Source organism: Schistocerca piceifrons, chromosome 4, assembly GCF_021461385.2.
Source record: "Schistocerca piceifrons isolate TAMUIC-IGC-003096 chromosome 4, iqSchPice1.1, whole genome shotgun sequence".
Lineage (NCBI taxonomy): Eukaryota > Metazoa > Arthropoda > Insecta > Orthoptera > Acrididae > Schistocerca > Schistocerca piceifrons.
This window is the reverse complement of record NC_060141.1, coordinates 474,195,140-474,207,252: the sequence shown is the minus strand read 5'-3', so window position 1 is coordinate 474,207,252 and position 12,113 is coordinate 474,195,140.

The following is a 12,113-nucleotide window of genomic DNA, read 5'->3' as shown; positions in this document are numbered from 1 at the left end:
TTGTTGACATACCACTGTGATTAAGGGTGCCGCAGGTGACAACTGAGGGTGTCTTGCTATGAAAGAAATGGCACCTCAGACCATCACTGATGGTTGTCAGACTGTTTGGTGGATGCCAGTCAGATCAGCATCCCACCATTCTCCTGGGTGTCTCCAGACACATCTTTTACGCAGAATCTCATTGACTGCGGTAGAATTGTCTTCAGTGATGAGTCCAGCTTTGAACTGAACCCCAATGACTAGCAAAGAGGATAAACTGCCAAGTGAGGCTCTCATGTCAGACTCCATCTTTATATGCAGCACAAAGACAGGCTTAAGCTACTAACTATTAAACATGATTCCTCTTGGCCCTAATTTGTATGAAATAGATATAAGTCACTTATGATTGTTGCAACTGAAATGATAGGTAGCTTCTACACATCAGAAGGGGCTTAGGAAAACTATTCCAAATGTGTGATGTGCACCAAACATGTTTCAGTGAACAGATTTTGTGGAAACAAGTCAACAGCCAAAAGGCTTGAGACAACAATGCATGCTGACAAAAGAGCCGTACATGGCAGTGTTTACACCACAATAGCCAATTCTCACCAGCTTGTCTTTCTATCTTTCATTTTTTGGGTATTTTTGTGAAAAGTTTCAGCACCAGTATTACTGTACTCATCTTATCAAGAGTTTTTGAATGCCATTAAAAAAGTATATCAACCCATTTTAAAAAATACTGCTTCAATGTATCAGCTGACAACTGAGTTAAGTGGATTAAACATGTAACAAACTTATGTGCCCCTCTGTGTACTATAAAAATGCTGAAAATCTCGTTTAAATATTTTGAACAATTTACAAAATAAAACAGGTGCACTACTTGGGTGATTCGTCCTGTATAAACATATATACATCACATACTGTAGCTCATTATCACAAACATGTGTTATGATGCTCAACAGTGGAGCTGTTGGTCCAAAACCTAGTCAGAGGGAAGGCAGTCCCATCGCCAGTGTTTGGATACAATGGTAGGAGAAGTGGTGGCATACAGTTCCGAACACCATACTTCAGCCAGTATCATAAGTTATGTATCAGACCTTTCCACAGCATCACATGGACTTGTAGCATGGATTTACTGCAGGGTAAGAGTGGGCGAGTGGTTCTCTGCTGGGGGTTGGTGATGGAGTGGATGAAGGAGACAGCCAATCAGTTGATAGGACACTTTATTGATGGGCACAACCACACATGATTCAGCACATCTGAAACAGACAGGCTGCAGACAACAAGAGGTGATTTGAGTTGTTTTTTATTTGGTCCTGTTGATTAGATATTGTATAAAGGGTGTACTAGTAATACAGAACAAGTCACGTGAAATAATAAAAAATTGTGTCAGCATTTCATCTATCATACAAATAGTTATTTTCTATGAACAATTAATTGTGGACAATATTGCAACCTGCATTTCAATGGTATAAGTTCAAGTAAATGCTTAAAATAGCTGAATGAATGGAAGTAAACATTTTTATCCCAATGCCACAAATAAACAGGGAAATTTACATTTTTTATTATGATTTAAATTAAAATACAAAAATTTTATCTTCATCACATAAGTGCATTCAAGTGAATACCTAATAGTGAAGAATAAATGGTAATACACATTTTAACTACGATATAAATATATTTACACTTTGTCACTACAATTTATATCAGAAGTACACAATTTTGTCTTCATGACATAAGTAAAGATTTTCTTTCCTCTATTTCTACTCAAAAGGATGCCTTATTACTCTAGGAATTCATTCATTTTGTAAGTTTGTTCTCTGAAGAATGTTTTTAGTTTCCTTTTGAATATCTGTATGTTATCAGTTTCCTTTTTTATACTGGTGGGAAGTTTGCTATATACTTTTATTACTGAACCTATGGACTTTTGTCAGAGTTGCAGACCTTTGGTGGAAATTTTTCCCCTGTATTATGTTACACTTGTGAACGCCACAGTTTTTGTGGAATAATTCATTGTTGCTGTCTACAAACATCATCAGTGAGTATATATACTGATTTTTAACAGTAAATATCCTGAGAATCTTAAAGAGACCTCTGCAGGATGTTCTGTTAGAGACCCCACATAACAACCTCACTGCTCATTTTTGTAGTTTGAAGAATCTTTCAACCCCTGTAGCATTTTCCCAAAAGATAATACCTTAGGAGAGTATAGAATGGAAATATGCAAAATTTGACAAAAGCATTATTTCTCTGTTAACAACGTGAGAAATAGCTCTCAGGGCAAAACATGCTGTGCTACGTGTTTTGACCAGGTGATCAGTTTGCTCTGTCCATCTTAGCTGGTTGTCTATCTAGATGCCTAGGAATTTTGTATCTGTGGTTTCATAAAATTTTGGTTGTTGATCTCCATTTCGGGAACTTGGAGCTTTTTATTTACTGTCTGAAACTGTATAATGATAGTTTTTGAAAAATTTAGGGTTAGGTTATTTTCTGTGAATCATTTGTGCTCTTCGTTGGTGGCTGTTACAACTGTATCTAGCATTGCAGAGTTGGGACCATTGATCAAAATACTTGTATCATCTGCAAACATTGCCATTTTTGCTCAAGCATGCCGACACAGGTGTTTCCCGTGGATGGTAGTGATGGCCCAGCTACCACAGCCTGCTGATGGATGACAGATGGTGGCTGACAGCTGCAAGATGATGGTGTAGCAGTGGGGCAATGTTTCTGTGCTTGAGTAGCAATGACTGACATAGGCTGTGTGTCATCAGATGACCCAGCTGTGATGACTTTCTAATGGGTTGGTCCTGCCAGTTTAAATCCAATTTCCACATGCTGACAGTTGCTAAAGGCACTCTTCACTGAGGCCATGTCAAAACATCTGGAGGGGGGTCGATGGTTTGGGGCAGTGTAAAGGTCAGTCACTCATACAGGGCTATTACAAATGATTGAAGCGATTTCATAAATTCACTGTAGCTCCATTCATTGACATATGGTCACGACACACTACAGATACGTAGAAAAACTCATAAAGTTTTGTTCGGCTGAAGCCGCACTTCAGGTTTCTGCCGCCAGAGCGCTCGAGAGCGCAGTGAGACGAAATGGCGACAGGAGCCGAGAAAGCGTATGTCGTGCTTGAAATGCACTCACATCAGTCAGTCATAACAGTGCAAGGACACTTCAGGACGAAGTTCAACAAAGATCCACCAACTGCTAACTCCATTTGGCGATGGTATGCGCAGTTTAAAGCTTAAAGCTTCTGGATGCCTCTGTAAGGGGAAATCAGTGGGTCGGCCTGCAGTGAGCGAAGAAATGGTTGAACGCGTGCGGGCAAGTTTCACGCGTAGCCCGCAGAAGTCGACGAATAAAGCAAGCAGGGAGCTAAATGTACCACAGCCGACAGTTTGGAAAATCTTACAGAAAAGGCTAAAGCAGAAGCCTTACCGTTTACAATTGCTACAAGCCCTGACACCCGATGACAAAGTCAAACGCTTTGAATTTTCGGCGCGGTTGCAACAGCTCATGGAAGAGGATGCGTTCAGTGCGAAACTTGTTTTCAGTGATGAAGCAACATTTTTTCTTAATGGTGAAGTGAACAGACACAATGTGCGAATCTGGGCAGTAGAGAATCCTCACGCATTCGTGCAACAAATTCGCAATTCACCAAAAGTTAACGTGTTTTGTACAATCTCACGGTTTAAAGTTTACGGCCCCTTTTTCTTCTGCGAAAAAAACGTTACAGGACATGTTTATCTGGACATGCTGGAAAATTGGCTCATGCTACAACTGGAGACCGACAGCGCCAACTTCATCTTTCAACAGGATGGTGCTCCACCACACTTCCATCATGATGTTCGGCATTTCTTAAACAGGAGATTGGAAAACCGATGGATCGGTCGTGGTGGAGATCATGATCAGCAATTCATATCATGGCCTCCACGCTCTCACGACTTAACCCCATGCGATTTCTTTCTGTGGTGTTATGTGAAAGATTGTGTTTAAACCTCCTCTACCAAGAAACGTGCCAGAACTGCGAGCTCGCATCAACGATGCTTTCGAACTCATTGATGAGGACATGCTGCGCTGAGTGTGGGAGGAACTTGATTATCGGCTTGATGTCTGCCGAATCACTAAAGGGGCACATATCGAACATTTGTGAATGCCTAAAAAAACTTTTTGAGTTTTTGTATGTGTGTGCAAAGCATTGTGAAAATATCTCAAATAATAAAGTTATTGTAGAGCTGTGAAATCGCTTCAATCATTTGTAATAACCCTGTACAATAGTGATTCACGTGATGTCCCTCACATGGAAGTGTCCGTTGCAGAAGGCACATCTACTGATGCTTCTCAACTACTAGTCTATTGGCCTGTAACTTCAACCTGGTTTTGGTTGGTCGGCTGCAGTCTTGGCTGTTGATGTTTGAACCATTACAGAGTGAGGGCATGTAACATTGTTGATGGTGATGTGTCAACTGCATGAAGACATAAAGTTCAGCAGTCTTGGTGCTATTCAGGAGATATGGGCTATGTGGTAACTTCAGATTTCACCCTTCCTTGACTTTTTGTACACAGCAACATAATGATTATACAGAACAAGAACCCATCAGTCATCCACACAATACATATAGACACCTGACACTTCACAACAGACTGCAGGAGGGTAAGGGCAAACCATCTCAACTTTTATAATCTGGCACAGGATCACAATAGTGGACGCCAACTTCTGCCCCCTGTGCTCTTTCAGTGAGTAACAGTACAGGACTGACCAAAATTGTTTTGAGACCCACAGACACATGATATATGTATATTGTCCTACTGCCACAATTACTTTTCAGGTAGTTTTGTAGAGTAAATAAGTCCCCCTCTCCTTCTTCCCCCCTGCATTGAATTCCTCAGCTTGCTATTTCTGCCACTCAGGAGTTATGTTTCAGCACATTTTATCTGCAAAACATTGAGAGGTAAGTCATTTCTTTTGGTGCTGGTAGAGACAACAGTCATTGGGTACAATGAGAAAGCTTTTCCAAAACTTCCCTTCTAAAATTCCAAAATGTCTTGACAAGCAGGCAGCTGTGTGTGGCCATGAGTCAAAACAATTTTAGACCTCAATTTTTCCTGTTTCGAATGAACATGTAAGTTTTGAAAGTGCTAGAAAGTACATTTTCAAGTATTACTTGTGTTTCTAAATCCACAAAATCCACCAACAATACAAGTCTTTGCTCCCTCAAATTTCTGTGCAGATTGTGCTCGAATTATTTTAGTGAATGTTAATGACCACAATGTGGTTTGGATTCCACACTGAACTAAAAAAACTTGAAGTTACGTTGCAAATAATGACATGATAAAAAAACTGTTCTCCCTCTGATATGCACACATGTAGAAGCTGACTTTCTGTGTGAGCACTATCTGTGATTCCTAAAGAAATTCCATACCTGACTAACTGCCTCTCAAGAGACTGTTTTCCAAAACAAATTCGTCACACCTGCTTCTCCTCAATGTGCACATTTTCAGGACCATCTCTAAATGCACAACATGATTACCTTACCTTTCCTCCACCATTTTAAACCATTTTATTTTGAGAAATTAAGTGAGCAGTTCTAAATAACACATTGAAGTTGATTATTTTTGCACTCATTTTAATGGCATAAAGAGAAAGCAACTACAGAATTAGTTTCAGATACCTGCACATAGATCACCCATTATTATTGACACAAAGAGAAAGAAACTACAGAATGAGTTTCAGATACCTGCACTCAGATATTCTTGAGCAAGATACTGCATATGAGACAATTAAACATGGCAGATGTTACACCTCCTAGACAACTGATCTTTATTTCTGAATTGCAACAGATAATGATGTAATGTACAAATTAATATCAAATGTGCATAATCTTTTGTGTTATCTATACACAGAAATTATGAAGCAGACCAAAGACATTTTATTTTGTAGGCATATCACATGTCATTGTGCTATGTGGTGATTATGGCTGCAGATGCATTTCACCTGTTACTCAGGAGATACTGGAGTGGGACAGAAGTGGTTCTGTTTTTCACCCCTCACATGATCTGTTATCCAGCTGATATGTGTGGGAACTTTCACATTACATATAACTTGCGGTCACCATTCTTGACGGTATCCGATGTAGTGAACCTGCTATGCAGTGTCACTATACAGTATGTGTGACTACTACACCTTATGCATTGGATGGGTGCTGAAAGAGAATTCTCATCTGTTCAAGCTACTAAAATGACATAGTCACTTTTGCAATAACTCTTCTGTGGCATAAATGCAATCTTTCCAACAGACAACTGCAGTTGCAGCTGTGGGCGAACATATCTCTCTTAACCTGTAGCTTGAAATAAATCAGAACATGTATTCTTGTACTGATATGATATTACAGAATGACAGTTTTTTATGTTTTCTTCAGTTGTTCTGGTGTTGACATTATAGCTCCCATCCATTGCTCCTTGACTTCCAATGCACTGCCAAGTTGCGAAGCCCAAGCATTAGAGGTTCTCCACAGCAGGTGGAGACAATTAAATGCTGTTGCACCTTGTCAGTGTTCCGACCTGGCAATTTTTACACCAAATCTGCACATATTGCAAACCAGAGCATGCACAGTGGGATGTTTTACATTTAACAACTACCTAAACAATGTTTCCAGTTTGCACAAACATCTTTCGTTAGAAGTGGAACATGTTTTCTATAGAAGCAACAGGTTACACCACAGTATCCAGACAACAATTCATACCTACCCATGTACAGTGCAGGATGTCAAAGGGGGAGTGATGTAGAAATGTTAATAGTTGATCAGTCTTGCCCTGACCCTGTAAACAACTGTCGGTAAAAATTCCTAACACAAAAAATTCATAGAAACAGGGTGACCCTGATAGTCGACCCTCTTTTCAGTCCAATGCTGTGGAAATTTTTGGTTTGAGGATTTGTTTGAACATAATGGGTAAAATGGAATGGTACTGGTCTCAGTTTAATATTGCAAAGATGACATAAACTTTGCAGTATGCAGTCACACTACCTGCAAAACAGGTAATATTTGTTATATGAACACATGGTGTCCATTCTTTTGGACATATCCAAAAGAATAGAAACCAAGAATTCATATAATTGATTCACCTCAGTAAGCAATGAATCCACCACCTTCAGTGCGGTGCACAATTACATTCCAGCTCCTGTGGGAATCTCAAAATAGCAGGCACGAAGGACATGGGCAGGGACTGCTGATAGAAGGCGCTAGGTGGGAATGTAGGTCAGCTGGGAAGCATGCCGAGATAGTCTACGAGATTGCGATAAACACTGTGTCAGGATAGTGCAATGGTTAATGCAACTGCTTAGTCAGCAGGAGAGCACAGATTCAAATCCTGGTCCAGCATACATTTTCACTCATCACTGCAGATTCTGCATAATACCCTGATGCAGCTGACATGGCGCAGCTGACATTCATAGTTCCTTTCCTTTCCTTCTTCTCCCTTCGACCCTTCATTTAATATAATATTTGTCAGGTTGAAATAATTTTAAAAGGCTACAGACCTGTACATATCATTTCCTTTGAGGCAAAAAAGTTACTTGTGGTATAGAATCTGCAAATGACTATAGGTGTATCTGTGGTGTCACCGCCAGACACCACACTTGCTAGGTGGTAGCTTAAATCGGCCGCGGTCCATTTAGTACATGTCGGACCCGCGTGTCGCCACTGTGTAATCACAGACCTAGCGCCACCACCAAGGCAGGTCTCGTGATACGAGAGAGCACTCGGCCCAGTTGTACGAGAACCTAACTACCGACCAGTTGTACGAAGCCTTTCTCTCTCATTAGCCGAGAGACAGAATAGCCATCAGCTAAGTTAATGGCTACGAACTAGCAAGGCGCCATTAGCCATACAGTGATTGTACTTAAAGTCTTCTGTGTATCGTCAAGATCGATGTACCACAAGGAATGAGTAAAGTTAAGTATTAAACCTGCTCCGTACTTTTCTTCCTAACATTAATTACGTATCCTGTTCCAGTACTTCACGCCCGTCTGCGTTAGTCTAGCTTGCCTTTTCAGCCATCTCAACTTCACGGTGTCGGCCCAGATACCGACACAACATTGGCGACGAGGGAAAAGAGTTCTTTCTGATTGCTTACATTTAATTGTGTCATGGCTTCGCCACATTCTCCAGATGTACTGTCCGAATTTTATCGCTTGCAGAATCAGCAGACGCAGGCGTTATTGGATGCCCTTGGACAGCTCGTCCAGGGTCAACGTGCGCTGCACACCGATGCGGCCGCCGCCGCTTCTTCGCTACCGCTGCCACTAAACGCTGTTGCACCTCCCTTTTGACCATACGTGGCAGCCGATGAGACCTGGCACGAGTGGTCTCGCCAGTTCAACTTTCATCTAGCAGCCTACAGAATTCAAGGTAATGAGCGGCAGCCGTTTTTGCTTTCTTGTGTCGGTGTGTCCACATACCGTGTGATAGTGAAATTGTTTCCCCGACGCGACGTAGCAACTCTGTCCTACGAGGAAATTTTGTCTGCATTAGATGCCTATTTCAAAGAAACAGTTAATGTGGTTGCAAAACGGTATACGTTCTTTCGTCCAAAACGTACGGCCGGTCAAACTAATAGGGAGTGGGTAGCAACATTGCAAGGACTTACCATACCTGGGACATGTCATTAATGCCCAAGGCATACATCCGAGTCCAGAGCACCTCCGTGCCATACAAGAATTGCCTTCCCCTCGAAATGTGAAACAGCTACAGAGTGTGTTGGGTAAAATTAATTATTACAATAAATTTGTGCGCAATGCCTCTTCCATTTCAGCTCCGCTTCATCGCTTACGCCGTAAAGGTGTTCCGTTCGTCTGGACGACGGAATGCGAACGCGCCTTTCGCCAGTTGAAATCGGCGTTGCTTTCTAATACTTGCCTTACGCCATTCGATCCCCAGAAACCCCTTTTGTTGATGGTAGATGCATCGGATTTCGGGATCGGTGCTGTGCTTGCGCACAAAGTTGGCTCCCATGATCGCCCTATTGCCTTTGCGTCCAAATTGCTCTCGTCTGCGCAAAGAAATTATTCTCAGATAGAGAAAGAAGCTTTGGCTCTCGTGTTTGGTGTTACTAAGTTCCATGATTTCTTGTATGGTCGTCACTTTACCATCATCACAGACCACAAACCTTTGACATCGCTTTTTCATCCGACCAAGCCTGTACCTCCACGTACAGCGCAGAAATTCATTCGCTGGTCTATTTTCCTCTCGCAGTACCACTATGATATCTTGTATCGGTCCACTGCTAAGCACGGAAACGCCGATGCGTTGTCCCGTTTGCCTGTTGCTGAGGATAAAGCATTCGATTCTTCCGAACTTGCTTGCATGTTCATTGATTCGGAAACCGATGAAGTGGTCGAATCGTTTCCGATTGATTTTCGTCGTGTCGCTACAGCCACAGCTGCTGACCCTGTCCTTGCTACTGTTTTACGTTTTGTTGCTACGCAATGGCCTTTGTCAAAGTCTCAGATCGAGGATCCGTTGGTTCGCCGATTTTTTGCTCACAAGGAGAGACTTTTTGTTCGACGTGGTGTTTTGTTGTTGCGTTCTGTTAATGATCAGTCCAGAGTCGTGGTCCCACGTTCGTTACAGTCCTCTGTTTTACGGCTTCTTCACCAAGGACATTGGGGTATAGTGCGAACGAAACAACTTGCTCGTCAGCACTGTACTTGGTTCGGAATCGATGCTGCGATTACGAATATGTGTTCTTCGTGCCCGGCGTGTGCCGAACAACAACAATCCGCACCGCCGCGGAAAGTCTTTGCATGGCCAAAAGCCACTTCCCCTTGGCAACGCTTGCACATTGATTTTGCTGGTCCATTCTGGAATGCTCGATGGTTGGTTCTGGTCGACGCCTTCAGTAATTTTCCTTTTGTTGTCCGGATGTCTTCCACGACGTCCTCCGCCACCATCCAAGCGTTGTCTGCTATCTTTTGCATTGAAGGTCTTCCGCAGACTATTGTTTCCGACAATGGCCCACAATTCATGTCCGCAGAATTTCAGTCATTCTGCCAGGCCAATGGTATTCAACATCTGACATCCGCGCCGTTTTCGCCTCAGTCCAACGGTGCCGCTGAACGATTGGTCCGGACTTTCAAGTCACAGATGTTGAAATTGAAAGAGTCGCATTCTCGGGAGGACGCATTGTTGCTCTTTTTGTCTTCGTATCGCTCTCAGCCCCGAGATGGTCGCTCACCGGCTGAGTTGCTCCACGGTCGTCCTCATCGCACCTTGATGTCTTTGCTGCATCCGCCGCATCAGGTTCCTGTGCAGCGGCAGACTCCTGCTTTTGCTCCAGGCGACGTTGTATTTTATCGCAACTATCGAGGTTCACGGCGTTGGCTCGCTGGGCGCATTCTTCGCTGCCTCGGCCGCGTGATGTATTTGGTTTTGGGGGCCTCTGGTGAGGTGCGTCGGCATCTCAATCAGCTGCGCCTCTGTCGTCGCTCGGGTTCTGCCGCTCCCCGTCTGCTTTCAGCGACGGTGCCGTCCGGTCAGCGCCCTGGGGACCCATCTACTGGCTTGCCTCATCCCCAGGTGTTACCGACGATGCCTTCCATTTTGCCCCATGGCGACGCGCCGCCACCGCTGCAGCAGCAGCAGCCGCCGCCGCCGCCGCCGCTTGTTCTCCCGCCGGCGCCGCCCGCATTCGACGCTTCGTTGCAGCCGCCAAGCGCCTCCCAGGGTCACGCGCCGCCGATCGCTTCCCGTGACCAGCTGTCCTCCGCCATGGAACTCCCGCCCGCTCCGGACCACATGACGTCATCGCGCGTCGGCTACCCCGACGCAATGGAGGTTGCTCCTTCGGTCCCTCCTGTCTCTTTACGGGCGCATACACCGCATGTTGACGTGCACCCTGGACTAGTTTTTCAGGCGTTTCCTAGCTCCCCTCGGACCGAATGGCCGGGTGCGGGTGGCACAGCCTCGCCTGTTGTTAGGCTCCCCACCTCATCGCATACGTCAACATGTGGTCCTCCCCACGGCGGGCGGAAGCCTTATCACACGACCGTTCGCCGATTTGCGGGGGAGGAATGTGGTGTCACCGCCAGACACCACACTTGCTAGGTGGTAGCTTAAATCGGCCGCGGTCCATTTAGTACATGTCGGACCCGCGTGTCGCCACTGTGTAATCGCAGACCTAGCGCCACCACCAAGGCAGGTCTCGTGATACGAGAGAGCACTCGGCCCAGTTGTACGAGAACCTAACTACCGACCAGTTGTACGAAGCCTTTCTCTCTCATTAGCCGAGAGACAGAATAGCCATCAGCTAAGTTAATGGCTACGAACTAGCAAGGCGCCATTAGCCATACAGTGATTGTACTTAAAGTCTTCTGTGTATCGTCAAGATCGATGTACCACAAGGAATGAGTAAAGTTAAGTATTAAACCTGCTCTGTACTTTTCTTCCTAACATTAATTACGTATCCTGTTCCAGTACTTCACGCCCGTCTGCGTTAGTCTAGCTTGCCTTTTCAGCCATCTCAACTTCACGGTGTCGGCCCAGATACCGACACAACAGTATCATCAACATCTGCATCCAAACTCTGCATAGCACTGTGAAGTACACAGCAGAGGGTACAACCCATTATACCGCACATTACAGTTTCTTTCCATTACATCTGTGTATGGAGCTTGGGAAGAATGACTGCTTATATGCCTGTGCATATGCTATAATTAATCAAATCCTCTGTTTGCCTTCCCTACAAAAGCTTTATGTTAGGGGCTGTAGTATCTGAGCTTTGTGTTGACTGACTGGGAGGAAGTCAGAAGTATTAATTTAGTACTTCCTTTCATCTAACTGTGCCTACCTTGTTGTTCTGGGACTTTAAATCATTGACTCCATATTAATCAGTATAGTGGGCCCTAAGAGCAAGTGCTCACATTCAGCTTCTCACAACTATATTCTATTCCCATATCGCATAAGTGGGAACAGCTACATAGCAGTAGACTAGATGGAAAATTCTCTCAAGTAACAAGTGCTGTACATTCATTCATATGCAAAAATAAGGGAACATTCACATCGGCTCTCAAACATTGGCTCTTTTTCTAGAAGCAGTACACATATTCACACACACAATGACACATAACAAAA